Here is a 27,915-nt window from a genome sequence, read left to right as displayed (position 1 = left end):
ATGTGCTTAGCAGACAGCAGGTAGGGCCAGATGGGTAACCCTACAGGAAAAGCGGTGGCTTTGGAATTGAAAGATTTGGGCCCAAGGGCAAGATCTGCTATTAAGGAGCTGTCTGACTTGGAGGAGTCATTTCACTTCTTTAGGCCTTAGGGTTTTTCCATTTACAAAATGACAGAGTTGCATAAAAACCTCCGAGGTCCCTTCTAGCCCTAAAAGGACTCTTTATAAAATAACCAGCAAATTAGTCTAATGGCAGCATCACTGATACAAAATAAAAGTTCAGAATTGAACAGGAACCATAATTCCTGCCTGGTCCATGGCTCCATTGCTTTCCGACATGCATTACACAAGACCTCCCCTCTGGTCTGCCTCCCAGTCTACTTGCACCCTGACAGCTACACGATAAACATGATCATATGGAGTTCTTTGCTTCAATCCTTCCAATGGTCCCCATCACTATGTAGATGAGCCCAGACTCTTCAGGCCAGCCCAGGAAGCTCTTGGTCATCGGTTCCCACTCACCTGCCTGCCTCATTGTCTCATTGAAATACTAACTGCAAAACTGTTTTTCAAAATAAAAAAAAAAAAGGATAGGAACAGATTTGTTAAAGGACATAAAATTACAGCTAGACAGGATGAATAAATTCTAGTGTTCTATATCACCACAGGATGACTGTAATTAACAATAATATGTAGTTCCAAATAGCTAGAAGGATACTGAACATTCCAAACACAAAAAATGATAAATGTTAGAGATGATGAACATCATTATGTATTCCATGAATATGTTCATTGTCAATTTCTTAAAAATTAAGAAAGAAAAATAGAGAAATATATAGCATTTTTAAAAATTAACACATTAATAAGGGTTATTTGAATCCCTTAAACATACCCATCCTCTATTCTAGTGGCATATATATTGTCTTGCTATTTTAAGACAGTTCAATTTTAAAACACTGTACTCAGAGATTGGGGCCAAGCAGTTCTCAGCAGCAACAGTGAAAATTTTGTGGCTGGGTTAAAATATACTAAAGTGAATTCTTTTCACTTTCTAAGGTGAGTACAATATAAGTTAAAGCCTTCCCAAAAGAAATGGGCTTTCCAGAGGAAGTGAAGACAGAATATAAATAACATTCCCCATTCATTAAAAGAATGGTATTCAATGATGTTTACACATGTGGTTATCACTCTTTAAACTTAAGTCTAAATATACTTTTAAAGCTGTAGGTAAAGTAGTAATTTACTGAAGCCAAACCACAAAGAAATTTCAGGAATGCATCCAGGTTATATAATTCTATTCCCTGCTATATAAAGAGAATTCTAATAGCTTCTATTTTGGTCATCTATTCACTAATTTTGACTTAGAACTGATTTTTGGAACATAAAATAATTTGAGAAATTAAGTTTCAGTCTACTTAAGTTTCTAGGTAAGAGGCAGAAATGTAAGCTCCCCACCACTGAACAGCAATTGTTACACAAGAGGTACCCGGCAAGGGGGCTTCTACCTGCCCCCAGAACTCTCCATCCTCTCCCTCTCATGTTTGGGAATTTTCTTGTCCTCTTGACACCTTTATTTACCTTCATTTCAGAAATTTTACACTAGCAGGAGTGACCCTGGCAAGAGAGGGAGGGGCAATGAGAAGAAAGGTTCAAGCAAGGGTCAATGAATGTTAGGAGAAAATCAGCTTCTGGCTGAGTGGTAGGGGGAGGGGTGGCGTTCCAGAACCTTCTGTGTACTTGAGGTGGAAGGAGGGCAATTGGACTAGCTTTTACAGAAGACTTGGGAGATGGAAGGAAACACATTAAAAAACGACATGAGAGCACAGGAGGTAGGAAAGACTAAATCGTTCCAAGGAGCCATAAGACACCTAACTTAGCCGGAGCTGCGGCCTTGGTGGAAAACAGAAATACATTCTATCTAAAATTTAATAAATTCAGTATGTGCTTCTGATGCTGGAAAATAAAAATTCTAAGCAATCCAAGAAGATCATCTTTGAAGAACCATACCTTCTTAACGTCCAGGGCAATATCCATAGATATTCACACCCCTTTCCTGGAAAGAATAACGAGAATGAGAAAGCGCTCAGATTTTAAACAAGTAAGTGCCAAAACATAAATCTAATGGACTAAATAACAGCATTTATATGGCTAAGACCTCATTCAGTAGGCTAGAAAATTTAAGCCAAGGAAATCTCTAGTACATACAATAAAAAACAAAGAGAAGGAAAATAATAAAGAAAGAATTGCTTCCAAGAGGCCTAAAATCCACCTACTCGATTTCTAGGTGAAGATACATTAATATTAGTGGGGAGAAAATATCCTAAGCTAGAGAAGACTTCAGATAATAAAGCTCAAAAATAAAAGGACCGATGACAAAAAGATAGTGGTGAAATTTTAGAACTAAGGATAAAGCAAAAAGTCCTATATGGTTCAAAGAGGTAAAAAGACACACACACATGCACACACACAATCAACTACGTTGTAAGTCTAACATCAGACTTATTGGCTTCACTAGATTGTAGGTGTCAGAGGTGCAATGCCTTCAAAGTTCAGAAACAGTAATTTTGAATCTAGACTAAAATAATCAAGTGTGAAAGCAAAATCAGACATTTTCAAACATGCAATAACAGTGCTTACCATCTATGCATATTATACATCAAAAGTTAAGGGAGGAGCCTACCAAATGAAAAAAGGAATCTAAGGAAGAGGATGACAGGAAATAAAAAAATTTTAAAAAATCCCAAAAACAAACAAACAAAAAAAACAGTAAAAGCTAAATATAACCCCAAAGCAGAGAAATGTCTATAAAGAAGTGAAGCTACTGGGAAAATCTCCTTCAAGTGGCAAAATTTCATGACCCATGATGGGAGTTCTTTCTCTATGGATCTAATTCTACTACTTGGCTCCTCAGTGAATAAGATTTGCATAATGGCTTTAGGTTTTCAGAAGCCACTCAGAGACAAAACAAAAAACATATTCATAGTTAGGCTATAGAAATAAGAAATAAGTGTATTAACTGTGACACTGTAATAGGCAGAGTCTAGCTAATTGGGAGGTCATGAGTAGGGTGATAGACCCTCCTAGGACCAAGGGGGTTCCCAAATATGGGACTTTCAGAGCTAAAACTGGGAAAGTCCTGTGTAAACCAGGACTAGTTTGTCATCTTAGTCATAGGGTAGAAGAAATGAATAAAGGATGCTAATGTCATTTTTCAGACCAAGATTCAATAGATGCTTTCGAAAAGAAGTTGGAGACGAGACAAATATAGCAACTGTTAGCAGTGACTGTACTTGAGGAATGAGGTTTTTATATTTGATTTCACCCTTTCCAAACTTTAGATTTTTAAAACAATATATCCATTTAGAGCACAATGGGTCAACTCTTATTCACGAGGCATCTAACTTCTAACAAAGAGAATATTTCAAAATTAGGACAACCTAGAACTCCAAACATGTGAAGCCAACTAAAAATGATTAAATAAGAGATTTTTATCTAAACTCTGATATGAAAGCAAGGGTATAAACAAACCAAGGACAGGAAGATCTGCTCTTCTGTCCAGGGGCCATGTCTGTACTCTTGTGAAGGATGAATGATCACAGAAAAGGACAAGAAGACCCTAGTGAACCAAAAAAAGAAGAAAAAAAAAAGGGACTAAATGAGCCACGTTAATTACAGTAATAAGCCATTTAGATTCCACATTGCCAGCACAGCTACTGCTGGAGAAACCAGAGTTCATCCATGTCAAAACGGCTCAAAAGACACAATGCTGTTTCTCTCTCCCTCTCTAAAGGTGTGGCTGTGTGTGAGTGTCATGTGTTACACTAGCTTTTTTTTTTTTAAAAAAAAGTCATGAGTTACATACAATGATCTGGCCATTTTATGGCAAAACTGTTACTTATAGAAAAAATTCAAAACAGAGGTCTTTTCATGAGCATTAATACTTTGAAGTTTGTGTAATGACCCTGAAGAGGTATCTATAGATACAATGTTTTTTTCTTTAAAGAAAACTCAAGTCTTAGGTATGCTGACTCCACAGTTATTTGCACAGGAAGCCATTAACTTATCGGCAAATAGTAACTCACCATAAAGATAATAATTGTTTCACACTCTTCAACTCAAAAATGCCTCTGTTAACACCCAAAAGATACAATATTTATTTTAAATTCAAAATAGAAAAAGCCCATAGTCCTGCTTTCTGTAAGCCACTAGTTACCAAGCATATAATCAACATCCATTATGAGTGTTGTACAGTGCATGAAACCAGGGGCCTTAATATATTTAACTGCTTAACGAGTCCCGGCCAGATCACTGCAATTCTATCAGGTTTCCTTTTTTTAAGATACTCAGTGTTTTAAAAACATACCTGAAATCAGGATGTAGCTTATAATTAACATGAACATTTAACAGTTTATTTATGCTCCCTGAAAAGTTGTTAAATCAATTATCTTAAAAATCCAGAGTCTAGCAACTAAGAAAACCAAAAAATGCCAAATACGCATTGGAAATGCATGTGATCATAACTAATATAACTGAACTCATGAAAATAATTTTTTATAAATGTGGCTCCAGGTAAGCTAATCTATTGTCCTATAAGTGAAGACAGCTGAGATTAGAAACATTAAGAACAAAATTAGCCCAAAGTAGATGCTTGTTTCCCAATTGTTTTTAATTACAAATTACACTTAGTGTATCCACAAATTCCAAAACAAGAAACAACAGAACTACACTCCTAAAATGTCCACCCATGACTTTTCTATTTTTCTTTTTAATTAGAAGACTATTAAGATTCCCATTCAGTTATCTCAGGGCATTAAAAACATTTCAATGTCATTTATCAAGAGCAAAATTTGCAGCACACAGTCTCCACAACTCCAAAAACAAAATTTAAAAAGAAAAAAGTCTGTGAAAGCTGCAATTTACTTGCTCTCCAGGAAGCTAATTGGAATGTGCTGGAGTAAAGGTAAAGAAATGATGTAAAACATTTGTGTGAAAGTCAATGCATTCTGTGATAAGCCCATTAAGGGTAGGAACCATATCTGCCCCTCATTTTCATTTCCTTTGGTTCCTGGTGATAGCTCTATTGAATATTCAAATTAAACAGATTTGAGAACTAATTATTTTTCCAGAAAAAGAGTCCCTTAACTACTTTAACACCTGGATTGTTTTAAGTTTCTACATCCCCCAAAAATGCTCCCAACTCTTCTTGGAAGAATAACATCCTGTAAATTCCTACCCACTCCTACTCTGAGGTCAGCTACAAACCACAGCCTTGCAACTTTTAGGCAAAGATGCTGGTGTCTGTACGAATCCACAAGCACGAAGATGATGACGTATCTCCAAGCATTTGTTCTATTCTCTACAAAATCAAGCTTTATTGTTCAATTGTTTTATTACTTCATTACTTTAATGGATTTTCTTTCGGAATTAGGCTTAAAGCCTGGAATTGAAAATTAAATTTTTCCATATGTCTGAATTTAAACCATTGGCTCTAATGATGGGGAATCTATTTTTTCTTTCAGTTGAAATATTTTAGATGTTTATTTTTATTCACTTAATTCTTTACAAAAAAATGCTTTATCCCAAAGCTGAGTTTCTGACCTTTATGCACTTTTCAAGTTAGTCTTGAGTGTGGTTTTTTTGTGGAAGTTAGTGTGGCACTGGATAACATACTGAGGGCATACTATGTGCCTCCTGAGCGTCCCATCCTTTTTCTCCCCAACTACTGTTTTAAAATTTCACCAACTCCATCAAGCTCTCCTAGCCTACCCTAGGCCACACATTTTACTACATTCTCATATTATTTTCTACCTCCCATGTGGCTGCTTGATCACAGTTCTTTTTTTTCTTTTATTCTTTTTTTTTTGGAGACAGAGTTTTGCTCTTGTTGGCCAGGGTGGAGTGCAATGGCTTGATCTCAGCTCACTGCAACCTCTGCCTCCTGGGTTCAAGCGATTCTCCTGCCTCAGCCTCCAGAGTAGCTGGGATTACAGGCACCTGCCACCACGCCCGGCTTTTTTTTTTTGTTAGTAGAGACGGGGTTTCTCCATGTTGGTCAGGCTGGTCTCCAACTCCTGATCTCAGGTGATTCGCCTGCCTCGGCCTCCCAAAGTGCTGGGATTACAGGCCTGAGCCACCGCACCCAGCCTCAACTTCACTCTTCTTCCCCTCCTCCCTCAGGTGCAGAAGAGGGACAGTCAGAACTGCGGAGGGGCAACCTGGTCACCAGCACTCTCCATCTCGGCCATACACTGCTGCCTCCCACACATCCAAACTCACCCTCTGCACTGACTCTCAGCCTCCACGTAGGATGAGACAATTGATCATTCCTAACAAGCTTCCCCTTTAGAGCCTACGCTCCCTCTCTCCTCCCCTCGGCCATTAGTATCTTCTGCGTCAACCAAATTGGTTTAGAATCACTGTTTCTGACCCTCTCCTTCCTCATCTCTGACCCCAGTCAGGCTTCTACGCTCTGCACCACCTCTGAGATGACTGAGGCCCCCATCGACAGAGGCCCCTGCATCTTTATCTGCAGCTGCAGCCAAAGCCTCCAGACTTATGTTTCCCAGTGCCCAGAGAGCAGCTCCATGGACAGGCTCTTGGCTAACCCTGCCCCAGCTAAAGCTCCACATTCTACCTGATTCCCACCAGCTTCACCTGCGACTCGGATAAGTCTCAGGATGCATGGGCTAGCAATACTGAGCTGCCTGGAATCAGCTCTGCCTGGATTCCCCCTTCCCTGCTGCCCTGGACTGGGTCCTGCTCCCTGCTCTGCCTGCCAGGTCCTTCCAACCCATCTTTACCTGGTGACTCCTCTCACCCTGCGAGACCCACTTCCAGCATTCATGACCTCCGTCAGGACGGCATCCCTGAGCCGGCACTTCCAGATGACACTGTTGCCGGCCGATTAGACCTGTGATTTCCTCAAGTGCAGAAACTGGGTCTCATCTTTGAAACCCAAGACCCACTGTCATTATTCAAAAATGTTTAACTGAATGATGAGTCTTCAAAGGAGAGCAAATCCATTATTTGGTTGCTCCCAGACGTAAAGTGTGCTTTCAGCTTAGTAAAAGTAAACAAATGGGGCTTTAAAGAAAGCACTGCATAAGGTATTTTCACAGAACAGTTTAAAAGCGAAAATACAGAAGTCATTAGCAAAATATCAGCTAAGTTAGAAAGGGGAAATTCAAATGAAATCATACTAGAGATGTATGCAAATTTTAGTCTTTGATCCTCAAGCTCATTTCCCCAGAAACTTTTTGGCAAATTAAACCAGCGATTAGTGACATGTATCATTTCATGGCAGAAGGTCTTATAAAGTATTCTTTAAAACATCACTTGAAGTTAAAGTTCTCCTCAATTACCCATTCCTTGTCTTTTAACTATCAGTATCCTGTCACCCATGTAAGAATAAGTGTTTGTGAAATTATTCTCTCCTTTGTTTTTTGCTCCTGAATAATGGCCCTAGGACATTTGTTACCAGCCTGCATGTGTTCCTGTCATCCTGTTGAGAACAGGGCATGGAGGAAAAGGGAGAGGCCAGGTAGAAGGGTATGGCCAATGCAGGCAATACTCGCCTGGGGGCCTCTCCAACCTGCCCACCTTGCCCAGGACCAAGGCCCAGGCCACCAAGTCTGACTGTCCTCCATAGACACCCAAGGCCCTGAGAGCAGCCCTATGTATGTCCAGTTGGCCAAGGCTGATGATAAAAGCAGACAAAAAGACAAACTTTGGAAGAAATCTTTACATTTGCTTTTCAAGTTATAAAAATCACAACTCCCCACTGTTAAAAAAGTCCAGAGAATAGAGAAAAGCAAGGAAAAACCATCACTTGTAAGCCAGAGAAAATCATGTCCCATACCCTGGTGATTTCTTCCAGCTTTGCTTGTGTGTTTATAATAGAGAATGGAGATTAAACAATTTCGTGTACTCTGACCTTTTTCTTTTTTCACTGAACATTACAACATGCACATTTTTAGGAGCAAATTTTAAACTGTTGACCTTTTGCTACTTGTAGCAAAAATTCTTCAGAAAATGTCAAATGCCACCTGCTTGTTGTAGGAACCAGAGAGTCCTGAAGTTGTGATTGTGAGACTGTTCTGACTCTCAGAAGGCCAGAGAGCCTAGAAGCTCTGGTGGACAGGTTGGTGGCAGTGGCCGAGGAAGCAGCCAGCCAGCGCCCGGGGCAGGACAGCACTAGCAGGAAGCAGGCCGCTAGAAAGCCCGATGCCCAGTTCCCTATGCCCAGTTTCCTGGGGCTTCCCCTTACTTGCTCACAGCCCTCCACTAGCCCACATCCTCTTCTCCTCCCCCAGGTCTGTCCTACCCTCTGTTCCCCTCCTTGGGAACCCAACCATGCTCTGAAGCATCCGTAGGTGGGGAGCGGTTGCCAGCAAGGGGAAGGGGAACCCCCGAATCCACTGTAGCAGGTAAAGAAGAGTTCTGAAATGCAAGGTTAGAACTTGTATTTTCCTACAAGTCTTACTGCAAGTTTTCCTACAGGTAACTGAACTGCACAGTGTTGTTCAGTTACTTCCAGCATATTGACCTAAAGATGCTTCTGTTATGATCAGTGTCCAAGCCACAAGACTCTGTCCGACTCCACTAGGTGTAAGGTGTGGCTGTCATGCTGGGCTTTCAAGGTCCTAATACTCCCTGTGTGTAGGGGATGGGGTGTCCCCAAAAGGACAACAGTACCCATTGCATCACTCCCCACGGTCCTGTCTGTCCATCACCTGAAAAGCTGCCTAAAACGCAGACCTGGGGAGGAGGGTGCTAGATGGAAAAAAGGTGGAATTGGTTTCGTGGTTTTAATTCAAAGACACAGATTGAGAGACAGAGAGACAGAGACAGGAGTTGAAAAATTGGAGCTGCTGTATATATTTATTTCAAACAGGCTGGAGGATCTAGAAGCCTTGAGATGACACAGCCACAGAAGATGCAGAAACCTCTGCTTCACAAGTGAGCTTGTGGATTCCTGGGCATAGATTTTCTTGGCTCTCTTACTCTTCCACAGTATTTGCTCAAATCTTTGAGAGCTTCAGCTTTAGCATTCTCTTCTAAGAAGGATCATCAGGCTTTGGCCCCCTCCGCTCCATCGAAACGGTTTATGAAGGCCACCAACGACCTTCTCACTGCAAAATCCAATGATTGACTCTCCTCATCTTACTTTACTTTTCAGCTGCTAGGATGCACATTCTCCACTGAGCTTCTGGAAGGCCATGGGCTCCTGGCTTTCCTTCCTTGCTGGCAGCTCCTTCCCCATTTCCTGGGCTGAATCTTCCAAGTGCTGAGGTGCCCTGAGATCAGCCTCCTGACCTCTTCTCTATCACACTCTGATACCTCATCTAGCCCGGTGATTGTAAATATCATTGATTTGCTGATAGTTCTCAGGTGTGTGTTTCCACACCAGCCCCCTCTTCTGAGCACCAGGTTCACACATCCACGTACCTAGCTGGCATCACCACTTTAAGTTGAGATGCATCTTCCAGACCTAGCATAGCCAAAGCCTAATTCTCAGTTTCTCCCCCTTGCTAACCTGCCTTTCCCGCATTCACAACCTCAGAAAATGGTGTCAACTGCTCTCAGATATTCAGGATCATACCCTTGGCTTCATCCCTTATCTTTTTTCTTTCCAATGCCCCACAACTAAGCCACCCACAAACCCTGTGGGCTGCACTCTCAGCAGACACTCAACCATGGTTCACCACTTCTTCAGTTCTCACCCTGATCCCAGATCCCATCAGCTCTCAGCTGGACTGCTACAGTCACCTCCTGGCCACTGATCTCCTTGCTTATATGCATGCCTCCCCAGCACTGATTCTCCACACAGAAGCTAAAGTAATTCTGCTCATATACAATATCACAGCAATCCTGGGTTCAAACTCCACCAGGGGCTTCGCATCACAACCAGAGTAAAGTCAATGTTTTAACCAGGACCTATTCCCCAGGTACCATTCTTTCCATGTTCTGGCCTCCCTGCTGAATGAGGTACAAACTGCTTTAAAGAGAGCACTGTGGGCAGTACCATTCAAATATAAAGAATGGCATCATCAGTAATCCCCTGTCAAATAGCCTATGGCCTCCATCACACTTGCTAGGGAAAGGCTGCCCAGATAAATATCTTTAACTTTTACTTTATAAATAAAATATTCTTTGTCTAATTGTAGAAACCTTGAAAAATATGAAAATCTCCCAAAATACAGAAAAGTATAAATAAAATAAAAATCAAAGTATGAAAGTTCAAAGATAACTAATTATCATTATTATTTTGGTCTGATTTCCTGCCATCAAAGGAAATACATCACAGAAAATCTATGAAGTATAGACTTTAAAAAAATGGATGATTCAGCCAGGTGCAGTGGCTCACGCCTGTAATCCCAGCACTTTGGGAGACTGAGGCAGTCTGAGCCAATATGGTGAAACCTCCTCTCTACTAAAAATACAAAAATTAGCTGGGCATGGTGCTGCGTGCCTGTAGTCCCAGCTACTTGGGAGGCTGAGGTAGGAGAATCACTTGAACCCGGGAGGCGGAGGTTGCAGTAAGCCGAGATTGCGCCACTGCACTCCAGCCTGGGCAACAGAGCAAGAATCCATCTCAAAAAAAAAAAAAAAAAAAAAAAAGGATGATTCTCGTTGGTTTTGTCCTTTCCTTTGTCACACGTCTTAAAGGTTTTAATTTTATCATTGCTATTGGGAAATCTTAATTGCATATAATAGTCCCTTGTATGAATATTCCATAACTTATCCAACCCTCTAGTGTTGAGGCTTTAGGTTTAAATGTTGCCGCAATGTAGAATCTGGTGTACAGAAAGGTTTATTTCTTTAGTGTATATCCTAAAAATGAGTCAAAGAGTACCTTCGAGGCCTTGACAGATACTGTCAAATGGCTGTGGGAAGCATCACTTCAAGCAGCAATGTGTTCCTGTGTCCAATCCTTTATTTCAGACTGGCCGAAGAACACACCACCTGTGTGTACTGAAGTCATCTCTAGCTCTTAACTGGTGCTGGTGAATCCTACCCTTTACATCCAAACAGGCTCCATGGCTGTTTATTCCACTGTGGCCAATGGAGGTCTAGTCTTCCAGGCTAGAACCCTCAGTTTCTTCTCTCTCATCATGTCCCCTTCCCCAAATCCCACATATGCACACACTCATTTGCTTGTGGATGAACTTCTCTATTTCCATTGCATTCCAGTCCTCTGCAAAGCCTCATCATCTTTGCATGTAGATGACAGCACTACATTCTTACCTGGAGTAGTGCTTCTCTAACCAGTTAATTACCTGGGGCTATTACTACAACACAGGTTCTTATCGTACAGGATAGTACAATGAATACTGTAATCTGTGCAATTGTTTATCCTCTCTGCTAGATTATAACATCATTAATAGTAGGGACAGAATATTAACCAACTCCATTTAACTAAATGAATTCAACCCTGAGTCCTTTCACTCAAGTCAAGTTAATACTTAATCCAGATATAGAAGGTTCAGTGCAGCAGGGCAAGGACGGGTGTGTGTGTGTGTGTGTGTGTGTTTTCCTACCTACATACCATCCTAAAACAAATGTCCATTTGCTGAGGACTCTTTGAAAATTGATCTCAAAGGAATCTAAAGAAAAACCAGGATTGCAGTCTTATGTGTGGAAAGCTGCCACTTTCTGCTCTTCTTACAGTGAAGGGGTTTTCTACTGGGTCAACATCCTCTTTGAAATTTATACCAAGAAAAATATACACGTATTAAACAGCAGCAGCAATTTACAGTAAAACAGAAAATTCCACTCAGAGCAGAAAACAACCAGAAACATATAACATTTCAAAGCTCTGGAAGTGGGAGTTCAAATGCTTAAATCATTGCTTCATTGCCAGTTTTACTGCAGCAACAGCCTTCCCTCTGACAATCATGTCAGTATTACTAAACCTTTAAAACATTCACTTGGAGTTCAATCTGTTGCCCATATGTCAGATATAAGAATAGTTGAATTCACATTATTTATTCTGTATAAGAGTGGGTTCTATTTTAAAATCCCATTATCATGTGGTTACAGGATATCATTAAAATAAATATTAATGTAGGCCCATATCAGTTCTTAAAACAGAATGAAGTCTGCATCCCATAAAACGCCCTGCATATTACTCAGCAGCATGTTTGGAAGACAGGGCAGCAGTTGTTTATTATATCTATGTAATCTTGGATTTCAGTTTCTAATGATCACAGATGGCAATAAACTCTTCCACTAGTGCTCAAGGCAAGAGGGTGATGGAAACCTTTCCTAATTGTGGCAAACATATGTTGACACAGATATTTATATGCAATTCTGCCAGGCAGGATACATTTATATCCAGTTTTATTATCCTTGTGATCCTAAAAAACAAAATCTATGTGTCAATGTTGGATTTTTCAGGTATGCAGTCATTCTCTTAACTTCCTGCTTGCGGACTAGTAAATACTTTTTTTTAAGATTATGGTTAAAAAAAAGAAGTGCAGTTTCCCAGAAGAAAACCAGATGTTTAAGTTTTATTCTCAAAAATGATGTTGGTGTTGATTTTTTTTTAAAAGGCCACTGCTATTTGTAAGCTCAAGTTTTGTTTCTCTTCACCCTTGGGACCTGCACCACAATAATCTGTGGAAATGTCCACCCTTCTGAGGGGAAGAAACCCTGATAACCTTATTTTTGAAGAAAAATTTTCAATCAGAACAGAGAATATTGCAGTGTTAGCAAAATTAAGGAGTAAAGTGATGCTTTTGAGTCACTCATAAGTATATTTTAAGAAGAGATTTTGCAGCTTTTAAATACAGCTTAGGAAGAAAAATGATTAAAAACTTGACATCTCTTACTGCCACAAAAAAATGCCTTTTAAGACCTAAATATTTTTTATCTTTCAAATAAATATCTTGTCCAGAATTTGACACAGTATAAACAAACATGTCTGATATGGACTTGCTGACTTAACTTGTTGTATCACATCTCTTGAAACAGCGTTCACAAGCAAATTCTTCTTCCCTTGATCTATTACAAGAGATCACACCACACCCCAGAGTCCCAGTAGTGGCCTTCCCTCGCCCCTTTTTCCCAACATGTCCCATGCACTATAAAGAATGGTTTAGTTGCTACTATTCTTTCACAAGCTTTCCTGAGTTTACTAATGGTTGAGCACAAAGATATTTAACTTCAGGTTATAGTTTCATGTAACCTAGACCTACAGTGGGGGTAAAAATACAAAACACACACACGCGCACACACACATACACACACACATATGCACAGACACACATATACACACCCACATACACACACGCACAGTGTGGTATGCAAATGGAATGGAACTACTCTTAACTCTTGATAGGATATTGTCCTTCATGAATCTCAAATGATGGGCTTGAATTGTTTGTATGCCTTTGAGCCTTCTGAAATGGAATTTATACGCACCTTCTCAAAGAGCTTTACTTATCTTGGGTGGTGTCATGAATGAACCTTAGAAACAAAAAATGCTTGCCAGCAGGGTACATCTGAAGCCCTTGAAGGGTCAGAAAATGTGAATTAACCAACATGGTGCAGCAGGCCGGAGATTTATCCTTCACTCCAGAGAGCCCGGCAGTATACAGAGACAGAGCACATGTTCTGGTGTCCCCAACGCCCCTTCGCAGGCAGACACACAGATCGAGACAGACTCCTGATCCCGAGGCGTCAATGGAACGTCCAATGTCAGCATGGCGAGTTCTCCTTCAGGAGAGACCACACTGAAGCTCAGCTGGCCAGGGAACTCTAAGCCTTCGCCTGAAGGCCTCTGAAGATAACACCCTTTCTTTGGGCAAATCTACAGTGCCTTAGTATCTCTCTCTATTCCTTAATGGAAACAAAATATGAACCTTCTTACAGACCCTTTTTGTCTTTCTTGCTGGCCCTCAGGAGATCTTATGCATTTTGTACAACAGACCCTCCGCCCCCCGCCCCACAATGGCCTATGTTGCATAACTTACTCACCAACGTGGTGCCTTTGCAGTTTTTTCATCACCCCCACAAACACTTCTGCTGGTATGGAACCTTTGAAATTAATGTGCAATTCTCTATCATTCCTCATCCCAACATATTTCATCATGCATCCCCCCATGACATCTTCCCACAGAACCACAAGCCATTATTATACCTGAAAAAAGTACCAAGAATTCCATAACGTCATCTAATATCCAGCTGTGTCTGTCATGGGCTGAAGTGTGTCTCCCCCAAATTCATATGTTGAAGTCCTAGCCCCCGGTACCTCAGAATGTAACTTTATTTGGAACTAGGGCCTTTAAAGAGATGATTGAAGACTGGGCATGATGGCTCATGCCTGTAATCCCAGCACTTTGCAGGGCCAAGGTGGGCAGATCACTTGAGGTTAGGAGTTCGAGACCAGCCTGGCCAACATGGTGAAACCCCATCTTTACTAAAAATACAAAAAATTAGCCAGGGATGGTGGTGCATGCCTGTAATCCCAGCTACTCAGGAGGCTGAGGCAGGAGAATCACTTGAACCCAGGAGACAGAGGTTGCAGTGAGCCAAGATTGCACCACTGCACTCCAGCCTGGGTGACAAGAGCGCAACTCTGTCACTTAAAAAAAAAGAGAGAGATGATTGAGGTAAAATGAGGTCCTTAGGATGAGCCCTAATCCATTATGACTGGTGTTCCCATACTAAGAGGAGATCAGGACACAGACACACACAGAGGGACCAGCACGTAACGACGCAGGGAGAAGACGGTATCTGCAAGCAAAGGAGGCCTCAGAATAAACAACCCTGCTGACACCTTCATCTTGGAATTCCAGCCTCCAGAACGGTGAGAAAATAAATTTCTGTCATTGAAGCCACCCAGGCAATGGTACTTTGTTATGGTAGACCTAGCAAATAAATATACTCTTCTAAACTTATTTTATAGTTTTTAAAAAATCTATTTTTTTTTTTTTTTTTGAGATGGAGTCTCACTCTGTAGCTCAGGCTGGAGTGCAGTGGCACGATCTTGGCTCACTGCAACCTCTGCCTCCTGGGTTCGGGCGATTTTAGTCTGGCTAATTTTCGTATTTTTAATAGAGACAGAGTTTTGCCATGTTGGCCAGGCTGATCTCAAACTTCTGACCTCAAGTGATCTGCCCACCTTGGCCTCCCAAAGTGTTGGGATTACAGAAGTGAGCCATCATGCCTGGCCTAAAAAAATCTTTAATTAACCAAATTTTATCCATTATACTTAGTTGTTATGAAAAAAATCACAGGCTTTTATTTCAGCCAAACTGGATTTCAAGTATGAAATTGGTACAAGGTGCCTTTGAAGTGAATTCCTTATTTCTGGGCTTCACTTTCCTCATCAGAGACACCAGCCAACACTGCCTGCTGTTGTTGAAGTGAGGCCGACTGTGGTGACAACTGAGAAAAAAAAAATTCTATGAAAGTGTTGGTGCATAGAAAGTTTTCGGCAAATGTCCCTCTCATTCCTTAATCCAAACAGAAATCCACAGGTTTCTGTTGGAAGTTAAGGATGAAGAACTGGTGGCTATGCCTCCAGGAGCCATCATGATAATCGTCCCCCTACTGTACTTTGCAAACTAAAATTGTCCTGGCTGAATTTCTTAAGAGGCTGTCCTATAGCAGTCACATTGCTAGGTGCTCCATAGGATGGAAGACTTCCTTTACTCATGAAGAGTTACAGAGTCTGAATGGGGGTGATAGGCACATGATAAAATCATTTTTATTCATAACCAAAGCCAATATTTAAGTACTTATTTTGTTTCAGGCCCTGTACCAAGCACTTTGGAAATTAACTCATTTGTTCTCCACAACAACTCTACGAGGTGCTGTTTTATCCTTACAGAGCCTAGCAAAGAGGAAAACTGGGGCTCAAGTGTTGAGGGTGTGAGAGGGAGAGGCAAGGTTGCCTGCAATGGGAGTCCCTTGTTGGGGAGGGGAGGATTCTGGAGACAAGAAGCAGAGATAGGCAGGGTGTGAGGGCCCCGAGTGAAGGCAGCAGCACCCCCAAGGCCCAGGCACCTCCAGACTGCCTGGAGCACAGGGCTCTGAATAGGGCAGTATTGGGAGAAAGACCTGGAACAGGAGGTTAGGGTCTTATTCAGGGATGAGGCTCAGAATGAGAAATGTGTAATAAATTCTACATCACCATGTAGTCACTGCAGGATCTTACATGAGGATTGTGCCTAACATAGATGATCCTTTTCAATTAGCCATTGCTATGGTTCCAGAAGCTTAAGAAGCCTATAATCTAATACATTAATCTGATAAGGTGTTATTACTGCATCCAGCTCAACTGCTGTGACATTCTGTAACCACTGTGCACAGCTTAACTGGAGATTTAAGACACATTGAAGATTCTGTTTCCCTCCTTGAGTAGGTGTTTTTAGGTTGATATAAAACTTCATCATACATACACATGCACAGTGACCTCCAAAAGCCCAATACCACAGGGCAGCACGGTAAATGGGTCGCTGCAGCCTCAGATGCTCAGAGAGGCATATGACAAACGTGTGGGTCTGGCTGGATGAAGACAGAGGCGGTGGCAAGGCCATGCGATCCAAACACACACCCCGTGAACAGGCTGAAAAAGAGCACCACACTTGTACAGTGCACACATGGAGGGCCTGGCGCCAACTCTGCTGTCCATTTGCAGTACGCGCAAGGGCTGAACACTGGATTAGAAGGGAAGGGAACTAATTTCTAGTTCTGCTTCTACTACTTACTAGATACGTGAGTTTGAGACCTGGAGTTCCCACTGGAAAACTACAGAGAATGCCAGTTGACCTGCCTCATCATCTGATCATTACAGGCTGCCTGACACATAAAAGGCATGCAACATTTGTTATTTGCGTGACGTGCTTGCCCGTTAAAAGGGTGCTGATGGAGGACGCAGGTGCTACCTCCTCATAAAACACTACTGAAGAACCCAACAGCCAAGCTCTCACAAAACCAGGTCAAGTGCTTTTCCCCAAGGTTATTTAACTTGCAAAATGAAACAAAACAAGACTTCCCATCTGTTTTCCTCTTTCTGGCTGCACCTGTGTGGTTGAAGGCATGATAACATCAGATGTGATTTCAGTGTCATGTGATGAATTATATTCAAGTGAGGCCTGGGGTAGGGAGAAGTGAAACCTCAAGAATGTGTCATTGACATACAGGATACTTAACACAAACAACAGAAGCAGAAGTGGCCTCAACAAGCTTCTGGGCTCATTTCCTACAGAGAGGAAAAAAAAAAAAAAGATGCTCATTAAGAACCCATATCTATTGGACACAAAAGGAAGTGCCACCTCCCCTCTTCTCTAATAGACTGGCTCAAACAATGCAGTTGACCAAGTCTTTTTCCCTGGGAGGGGGGGATGCCACTACAAAACTCCCTCTTTGTTTTTCTATCTTCTAAAAGGGTCTTACATGGTGTTATGAACTCAGGAGATCTTGAGAGAAACACTTGCTGATTTTAAATTTCAACTTATAGAAAAATTGTCCAATCTCCTGCAGTGGCAAAACACCACCAACACAACGAAATGAACCTAGGGCAGAGGATGCCTAGATGAACACATCCTGTAGAAGTAACTTGTCCTTGAACAAAACCTGTTGGAGGTGATTAGGGGATCCGTCAGAGGTTCCTACTAATTCTGTCTACACTGGGAGGGGGATGCTGGCGAGGGGTGGAAATGGCATCTGAGTATTGTCTCATTACTGAAGGGTGGGCTCCAGGGTTCATCCCAGTAACCTAACTCAGAACTGTGGTAGGATGGGGAGAATTCTGGAGGTGGCTCTATGCTGCCTGAGAAGCTCTGGCACCAAAAGAGTACCCATGGGGAATGGGGTGCAGGCACAGGACGGGTGACCCACCAAGCTGCCCACACACTAAAACACAGCCTGGTGTCTCTAGTCATTTTGATTTTTGCAAACTAAAAAAAAATTAAGGCTGGGAATGTTGCCTCTTTGTTACTGAAAGTAGTATAACATACTAATTTATTATTCTTTACCTTTGGGCCAAAATTACCACTCACCACAGCATGTAGAAGAGTGCCTTGCATACAATAAATGCCCATATAACATGTTGGCTTTTATTGAGATTCATTCACTTAACAAAATTATATACATCTGAGACCCCACAGCATGATAGGCTCATTCAGCTCTCTGCTTCCTTCCGTCTGATATAACATGAAGTGTTGGCTGGCACGACCAAGCTGACCCCAGGTGTGGACAGAGCTCTCAGAGGAGGAGATGGTGTTAGGGAGAAGTAAGGGAATCAGAGACTCAAGTATGAGTTGGATTCAAATGTGCATCTCTTACCTACAGCTCAAGGTTAACTGCACTCACACAACAGTTCTGGATGCAACACGGTAAGACCAGGTAGTGAACTGTAATGTGTTCAAGTCATAAGATGTTACCTTAGCAGAAAACAGACATCAAAGTAAACAGAACAAGATGTGTAGCACAAATGATGACAGATGTACATTTGGACAGCACTCATAACCATATATTCAAATAGGTCACTAATGGTCCCTGTTATTGCTCAATAACATCATCTACACTCATTTAGTATTTCCCAGTTTTCAAATTGCTGGCTTATTGTGTTTAAACTGATTTGTGCCAGCCAGGCATGATGGCTCACACCTGTAATCCTAGCACTTTGGGAGGCTAAGGCTGGAGGATCACTTGAGGTCAGGAGTTCAAGACTAGCCCGGCCAACATGGTGAAACCCCAACTCTACTAAAAATAGAAAAATTAGCTGGGTGTGGTGGCACATGCCTGTAATTCCAGCTACTCAGGAAGCTGAGGCAGAAGAATCGCTTGAACCCGGGAGGTGGAGGTTGCAGTGAGCCGAGATTGTGCCACTGTATTCCAGCCTGGGCAACAGAGTGAGACTCCATCTCAAAAAAAAAAAAAAAATTGACTTGTGCCACAAAAGCCTCTGAGGTGGTGCAACTAATAGGATCCCATGTGACAAAAAGGGAAGCTGATATTCAGAGAGGTTGTGACTTTTATTATCTCCCAGCAAAGCAACAGCCCCAGGGTCTGACACTCTGGAACATGGCCTTCTTGCACAAATGCTGGACCCTCACCAACCATCATTCCTGTACATAATTATATCAGGTCCTACTACTTCTACTTGTCAGGCCCCACTCTAAGCATATTGCCAGTATTAATGACTCTTTGCAACAACTCCAGGAGTTTGTGACCATTATTAAATTCATTTTAAAGGTAGAAAACTGAAGCACAGAGAGACTAAAGTCAGGAACTTAGAGATTCAATCCAAGAGAGGCCGAAGATTTTCCCTTGCTGTCAGAGGCAGGATAAATTGTATCATTTTATTTCCTTCTTCAGGTTATGAACAAACAGGTTTTATTTGGGTGTTCCTAAGACAGACTCTCTCCAATCTCAATTCACTCCCTCTCCCATTCTTCATGGCACTGATCATTTCTCATAACATCTGATGTTCCCTTGTTTGTAATGTCTGTGCAGAGATTGCAAACCCCACGAGGGCAGAGCCTCCGTTCTGTCTCCCTTATATCCCAAATGCATGGTGCAACTGATTGATGCCTGAATGAACACACATATAGACATACAGTCCTCCTAACAGCAGAAATAGACCAATTTTTGAAAATAGGTAAGTCAAGTCAGTAAGATCTGGCAATTTAAAAGACAAGCAAAACAGAACACACAATTGGCTCTGTTTACCCTCCAGTTGGAATAAGTGGGTGGGGAGAGCCCGATGGCCATAGAGGGAGTGACAGTGTTTACATAGAGCCCTTCCCCTCTTGCACAAATACTGAAGGGGTCTAGGGGGACAAAGGACAGGCCAGGTTGCTGCAGCAATCTCTTCCCTGATCAAGACCCACTAGGTCTGGCCTGGGCACAGCCTGGAGTCAGCAGAGCTGAGGCGCTTCTGAGTAGCGGTGTCTTCCTTGGAGAGAAACACTGTCAGGCCTCCTAGTATTCAGGGCTCCCTGCCCAGGGCCATTGAAGGACTTTGGGAAATACAGACTTAGAATTATTTCTAACAATCAAACCGAAATTGTTGTTTTTCTTTCCATTCACCCACACGAAAATCCCCTTTCAGATTAAAAACACAATAAAAGTTATAAAAAATATACACAAGAAAATCAACACAATAAAAATAAACACAAAGACAAAAAACAAAAATATGAAATGTGTAATGATTGTGTGATTGTGACCAAATGAAAGATAATACATATAGAGAAAATGCAGCAGCATAAATGTTGATGTTAATGAGGTAACAAAAACGTATGGAAACACTCTCCTTAATTCAAAACACACCTTTTAGGAAAAAGAGATCAATTTATGCCCTCAAACTATAAGCAGTCAAGCAGCAAATGGGCTGTTGTCTAAAAGATCTGTCATCTCAGCCAAAACTGAGAGCTGGTTTTTACCATGTGCTCCTATGAGAAGCGGAGTAGCGCTATCCTAAGCCCTGGTCACTGGAGCTGTGAAGAACATAATGTAGAAGGGGGTAAGAAAAAAGAACATTTTTTCTTTTACGACTGGCTAAAGAAAGCATCCAGAAGCACACATTTTATTTTCTTTACCCCTGTACTTCCTCTCACTCCTGCTCCATAAAAGCTGCCTTATGTCTGCAAAAGCTCCCTGCTCCCAAACTGCCTTCTATGCCCTTCATCATCTGTTCCCTTGGTATGGAGCATCTCAGTGGGTATCAGGAATAAAGCGGTCAACACTCAATTAATTCAAATGAAACTGTGTCAGAAAAACATCTATAACCAGTTGTATGAGTTTCTATTGCCCTCCAAGGCAGCAGGAATTTGGAGTCATTGGTTTCCCGAGCTGGATGATGGACATCAGAAAGACACAAGGATGAAGAATGCTTTAAAAAGACTCTACAAGGCAGAAGAAGGGAGAATGAAAGAATGCAACAGCATTTATGGGGCACAGGGCAGGGAGGTGCGGAGGTGGGAAAGGTGAACGCAGGCAGGGGTGCTAAAGTGCAAAGGAGACCACTGGGAGGAGAAACTGAGTGCAGAACTCAGATGACCTTTGAATGCCCTCCCCTAAACCCAAACGTCTCTAGCTCAAAGGGATCTCTCGTTGAATTTTGAGAAACGGCCATCATTTGAGTCAAACTGTCTAGGATCTGTTCCTAAAGTAAGTCTGAACTGTTTTTTCTTTTTCTTTTTCTTTTTTTAGAGACCGGATGTTACTCTATCACCCAGGCTGGAGTGCGTGGTGCAATCATAGCTAACCACAGCCTTGACTTCCTGGGATCAAGCAATCCTCCAGTCTCAGCCTCTGGAGTAGCTGGAACTACAGCTACTGCCACCACACCCGACTAATTTTTTAAAAAAATTTCTTTATAGAGACAGGGTCTTGCTATGCTGTCCAAGCTAGTCTTGAATTCCTGGTCTCAAGCTATCCTCCCCATCTTGACTTCCAAAAGCATTGGGATTTTGAGGGTGAGGCACAGCACCCAGCCTGTTTTCCCCTTTCTATCATTTCTTCCCTTTTATTTCTGTACCAACTCACAAAAGCCAGCTGTTAAATGTCAGAAATTTTGTAAGCCAGGTGTTAAAGCCATTATTAAAGAGTAAATAATATACATTTAAAATTAAATAAATCCTATTAAAAACAAAGGTATAATGCCCAAAACTCATCACTTCTTAATTATTTCCCTGCATTTTACTATTATCTATGCTCTTAGGGTTATTTACATCTATTGCATCTATGTGGTAGAGATACTAGACAAACGGTGCAATACTGCACATATCTTCCCCACTCTGAATTTAATGTCACACTGGCAGCTTGATATCGGCCACAGTGGGAATATTTCCACATCATGGATATTGGCAAACATTATGAATCAGGCCTGGAGAACATGTTAATAATACAGATTAAACATAAAGATGTGTTGTGTCTGTAGCCACCATGTTGTACAAATAGCACACACAGAAAAAGCCAAAATATTCATCCAGCATTCAAAAACAATCATTCAATTCAGCAGAGGAGTCACTCATGTCACTGGCAAATGAGTAAAGTTCTGACATCATCTTCATTGTTTCACTTTTGTCTTACTCATTAATGTAAAAGAAAATATCAAACAATATTCAGGTCAAAACTACATTCACCTATTAATAGGTCGGTTACTAACATAAAAAGTTTGCAAACATCAACAACAGCTTCTATGAGAATCAATATAAATTACTAGTTGCAAATTGTATCACACATTCTATGAGTATAATTTATAATAAACTTATATGTATATGTGTGTAAATGTAATGGCTCATGTGTGCATACACACTCACACGCACGCTGAGTCTCCCACCTCCATTCCAGTAGGTTGTTAAACATTAACCAGCACACACCATATAAGCTTTCCACTGCTCCTGTGTTTCAATGTATTCTTGTTCCCCTTAAGACCTGTTCCCACACCCCAGGCCTTACACAAAACAATGGCTGCTGATATGCCCATCAATAAGCTGCAATAGGTTTGTCTGTCAAATGTCCTCAAAGAATGGAAGGAAATCCTCTGCATTTTAAGCCCTGGTGAAGGCTCTCTTGCCTGGCTTCACAAGCTGACTTAGAGCAGTTGGCAGCTGTATTCACCACTCACCATCAGGATCACTGTTCTCAACTTTCTTCAGCAGCCGGAAAGAGATAAACACCTTCAAATTAGCCCCAAACCTTACTGAGTTCTATGGGAAACAGAGACAAGGAGATTTGGAGGTCTCTACTTCCAAAGGTTCATGACATTAACAGTCTTCTTCTAAAAGCCTCCAGACTTTTGAGGTCATTAAAAACATTTAAAAGTACAAGTGCATTCTGCCACACTCGTAATTAACTGGTTAATTACTTCTCATCAATTTACTTTTAAATTTCACTAGGGCATCAAGTTTGATTTTGAAATTCCAATAGAAACAATTCCGTTGACTCAACTGGAGGATAAAAGCGCTGTCTTAGCAAAAACTTTTTAAAAAGGAAGTCTCTTAATTCTTCTCTGGGCCACCATGAAAACAAGTGTGATTAAAGTGATTGTTATTCTTCAAACTCAGTGAAGCATAATGGATTCTATAATCTTCACCAGAAGCATACCACCAAATGAGTGTTTTTTTAACTTAACAAACCCTCCAAACTCAGGATACCCTGTTACAAAGGATTTCCTGTAATTCTCTGGGAATATGCAATGCAAGAAAATTCACAGAATTTAAATATCTGAAAATATACAACTTAAATTAATTACACTTCTTCAAATTCTTAATGTTGGTAAAAATCATTATATTCCAAGTTCTTGATTTTCTTTTTAATCTTCTCAATATTTAAATCACATCTCCCTCAATTGAGGTCATAATTCTAGAACTTCAGCATTTACCAATGATTTTTATCATAATAGATTGAGAATATTGCAACCTCAATCATTTCTTTAACAAATTCAGTCTTTCAAACAGGAGTCTGATTAGTACACCTCTCTGTGAGATGAACATGTTCTTACAAGACAGTAAGCTGAAGCAGGCAAGTAGGTGCATATTAGTTTTCAGGGTTTCCTGATGTCACCGTGAAAGATTGATAACCTAAGAAGACTCACATCTTTAGACGTTTCCTCTCCAGAAGAGAATGCTTCTGAATTTTTCAGTAAACAACCCTTGCCAAAATGAAATCTTCATTGGAAATGCCTAGTTGTTAATTAAATACTAGCTCTAGTATTTATTTGTACTTAAGTGGGGCATCCCACCAAAAGTTAAACATTTTAAATATGGCTTTTTTTTCTCTAGAGAAGACACCTCAATAGTTGATCAAGTACTTTAGTAGCCAACATGAGCCCCAGCTTTGCAAGGCACATGAGCAGTACAGTTCAGCAATCCTGGCCAAAGGCATCCTTGCCTCCCTCCCAACTGCCACATCTTCTAATGGTACCTTCCTTTTCTCTTCCCAAGTGAGTGGTCTGTCAACTAGCTACTCTTTCCTTCTACAACAATACCATCCTCAATTTTAACTAGGTATGTAGCTGCCTATAACAAAGATGGCATGTCTCAGGGCAATAAGATAAGAGACCTTGGTCTCTGATTGCAGAGATCCATCTACACTAGCCCTGGAGCGACTAAGATCTGTGGGGCAAAAAAGTGAATTTCTCTTCTCAACCACTGTTTGTTTTTTTTCTTACTTGCAGTCCTAGCCCATAACACCAAGCATACTATGAGCTTGAGATCTGGGGCCAGTCTGTTGGGCACTGATCCCAACACTGCCATTGATTAGCTGGGTGTCTTTGGACAAGTTACCTCATCTTTTGCTTGCCTCAGTTTCCTCATCTGTGAAGTGGAAATAACTGCATATATTCAAAGTTCTTGTGAGCATGAAATTAGTAAACATATGCCAAGCCTCTGGAACATCACCTGGACTAGTAAGTGCTCAGTCAATGTAAGCTATCATCACCACTGTACCAATCAGTCCAGCATCTGCTACTTCTTGGTACAACAGAAAACTGCAAGGCAGGAGGCCAGTGGGAACCATAGGTAAAGCTTCCTAACCACCTCCTCCCCTCTCCATTGCCCTCATTGTCCTCATATCCGGTCTGCTTATTCCTCGGTAGAATTTCCATTCTACTCTTTATAGTAGACTCGGCCACTGAAATCCCTTCTCAGTCTGATTCTTCTCGCAGGAAATTCTAGCCTATGTGATTTAATATCTGTATGGTATTTTCTGTTACGAGAATTTAAATCAATAGATCAGATTTATATTCGGGAGATTTAGAAAGAAGAAGGGGCTGCAATGCAGGAAAATGAGAAATAAACCAGGTGCCAGCTTTTGGAGGAGTAAAGAAGGTCAAGGGAGAGTTAACAGAGAACTCTGGCTTTGGGGTGCACTTGAGGGTAGGGCCACAGACATATCAGAGAAGAAAGCTCAATGGTGTACATTCCAGTAGAAAGTTATCAGAGTTGGTCTAATGCTTTGAATCCCTCTGTGCTATGGAGGGGGACTGAGCTCTGCTGAGGTTATAGGTTATCCAGAGCTTTATTCATCTCAAATACCAGATAATCTGCCTCAGACCAAGGTGTGGTCCTGGAAGTACAGAGCAACTTCTTCAAACCATGAAGTCGCAAAGGCATTTCTAAGCATCAGATGAATGCCAGAGAGGAAAAACAAACCTTCTATCTAAACTGATTTAGAGAAATGCCAATGTGTTACTGATGACTACTTGTGACCTCAAAATTTTATTAAGGAGCCCAATGTGCCTGACAACAATTTCACCTGGATATGAATCTAAAGGGCAATTCGGTCATTTATTCGGGGGTTTTTAGGAATACAGTTCTAATTTCAGAGAGGTGATACAATCCTCTAGACTTACAGGATAGCACAAAATCTGATTTTCACATGACTAATTTTCCCTAGTGTTTACTCAAAAGAGAATATATAAGTGTTTCTTTAAGTCTCCTCAACAGCAGTAAAAACTATCCAGTAAAAACTCTCAGAAGGGTGGTGCACTGACCAGAAGTAAGACTATAACACAACTTTTCCATTCTGCAGGAGACCACAGCAAAAATGAGGAACGCTGCAGAGTCAACCCTAAAGAACGAATGAGACAGAGTGACGGAGAGTGAGGGAGAGCCAGGAGTGTGGACGGAGGGCCTGGGAGGCCTGGGGAGATGACACTGCTGAGGGCCAGCTTCTGCTTGGTAGCCCTTTGACCCAACCAACTGTCAGGGGACTTCCCCTCTGTCTTGGGAACTCTGGCTTTGGTTACCAACAACAGCGGCTTGGTGACAGTGGAAAGACCACCACTGTCCATAAAACAGCTGCTAAAGGCCAAGTGCTGTGTAACACTTTCTCCATTATTATTACGTGTTCATCATGATCCTGTACAGTAGTTATAATCATCCCCCATTTTATGCATGAAGAACTAGCTAGAAAATAGTACGGTTCCTAGTCAAAAGAGTCCATCCAACTCTGTGAGTGTGAACTACGTGACCTTCATTGCCTGTTCAAGAAGGGGAGGACAGGTGGCATTTCAGACCCTTCTGAGGCAATAGAGTCAGATTCAAAGATAGCCTAGGCCAAGTTAGAGCTCTAAAGGTGTTAGCTCTACAGCACTCATAAACATTAGAGCTATCGTACATCTCTGCCACATTGTGAGTCAAGTAGGTTTTCTTTTATGAGCCCAAGATCACAATCAGCATTTATAATATTTTTTGTGGTGCTGACTTCCAAAAATAACTTTCAAAATACAACCCATTCATCCATCCATTTAAATACTGCAGTGCCTATTATGCATTTCGGATGTGGTAGTGAACAAAATAGACCAAAACCCTCTGCTTTAACAAGGAAATCTGACTATAGACAAGGTAAGAGTTGATATTAGGAACTACTGTACTATATAACTTATTTTTATTAGAGGTGTTAATTGTGTGGTGGTTATAAAGAAGATTTATCAGTTGGAAATACATGTTCAAGTATTTGTGGGCAAAATTACATGGCACCTGGGATTTTTTGCTTTTAATATTCCAAACCAGAAGAGGAGGTGAGTGGGGAAACCAATGAAACAAGATTGGTAAGATGGTTATAACTGTTGAATCTGGAAGATGGGTATGTGGGGGTTCATTATGCTATTTTCCCTACTTATGCTGATTCAGAAATTTCCTTCATTGGAAGATGAATTCCTCCCTTCAAGGAGCTTAGAAAGATATTGAACAAACAGTAATTTATGGCATGTCAATCAGACAGACATAAGTGCTATGCAGAAAAATAGACCAGGAAAGAGAGGTGGACAAGGCTAAGAGGTGGGTGGATAAATACGATCTTTCTATGTGCATGTAATATTTATTTCACATATAAAGATGAGGCACAGATGGGTTAACCTATATTAGATAAGGAATTAATACACATGTAACCAAATAAAATGGTAATTAAAGGATACATAATTTTCTAAGAAAGAAGAGAGTAATTTGAGCTTCATGCAAGATGTGAGTTTTAAAGAAACTTTGATGAAAATAATGGCTAACATTTATCTAACTTTTTCTATATGTTAGTTAGGACTAGGTTCTGCAATCATGTTAAAGAATGATTGGATTTAATCCTCATTATAACCGCAGAAAGTTGCGTTGTTTCCATCATCTGTAAGATGATGCTTCTAGGGTTGGAGAGACTAAATAATTTGCCCACGGTCATGAGAACCTTAAGTGCTGGAAGCTGACTTGAATCCACCTAGTCTGGCTTCGGAGTCTAAATGTTTAACTATCAAACCACACTGCCTACTGTGATGGATAAGTAGCATTTGGAAAATGAGAAAAAACGCAGACCTAAATAAACCAGTGGCTTGATGTTTTCTGGTGTCTGCCATTTGTGAGATGCTGTTTGGTGCTGGAGGATACTGGCGGGGAATAAGGCAGAGTAAGAAGGAGTAACCTGAACGGAGTGGAGGGCAGATGCGGGGAGAGCGATGAGTAAGTCTTTCTGGGTAGGACAGCACTGGAGAGCGGACACTGAGGCCAAGAAGCCAGGCGGCCCTCCCATGGAAGCCTCTTCAGAAGCCAGGAGAGTGCGGGCAAGGATGGAGGAAGAAAGTGGAGGTTCTCTACTCCTTCCCCTCGCACCCACAGCACTTAGGCGGCTGCTCTCTGTTCTAGAACTTGGTATCACAGAATCAGACAATCAGAACTTACTCAGAGGCATGAGAGGGCAATTGCCAAAGTGATGTTTATTTAGTCAACAAGTGTTTCAGCGTTTCTCTGCACTGGGCACTATTTTAAGGCATTGGAAATATCATAGCCACATAAAGTCTCTGTTTTCACTAAGCAAATGTATCCTAGGTTAGGTGTTGATACATGCCATACATAAAAATGAGTGGGGTGAGAAGGACCTGACTTGCAAGGTGCAGGCGTTTGCATGTTATAAAGTATGGTTAGTAGGACTTCTTTGATAAGGGGATACCTGGGCAGGGAACTGAAAGAA

The 27,915-nt window shown here is 41.3% G+C and overlaps 1 protein-coding gene across 4 annotated transcripts in view; it reads right to left on the bottom strand.

The window, feature by feature from the left end:
- Positions 1-27,915, bottom strand: part of PLEKHG1 (pleckstrin homology and RhoGEF domain containing G1) — a 242,938-nt gene that overhangs the window by 201,894 nt on the left and 13,129 nt on the right. Inside the window, exon 1 of one of the 4 annotated variants that reach the window (XM_063667109.1) lies at positions 2,008-2,047. The exons of the other annotated variants lie outside the window; for them this stretch is intronic. The gene's annotated coding sequence lies outside the window, so the exon portion shown is untranslated. Of the gene's footprint in view, positions 1-2,007; positions 2,048-27,915 lie in introns of those variants that run through there. 4 annotated transcript variants of the gene reach the window in all.

This window comes from Pongo pygmaeus, chromosome 5 (assembly GCF_028885625.2).
Source record: "Pongo pygmaeus isolate AG05252 chromosome 5, NHGRI_mPonPyg2-v2.0_pri, whole genome shotgun sequence".
NCBI classification, from domain to species: domain Eukaryota; kingdom Metazoa; phylum Chordata; class Mammalia; order Primates; family Hominidae; genus Pongo; species Pongo pygmaeus.
Note: the sequence above shows the minus strand (reverse complement) of the source record. Positions and strands in the feature narration are given on the sequence as shown.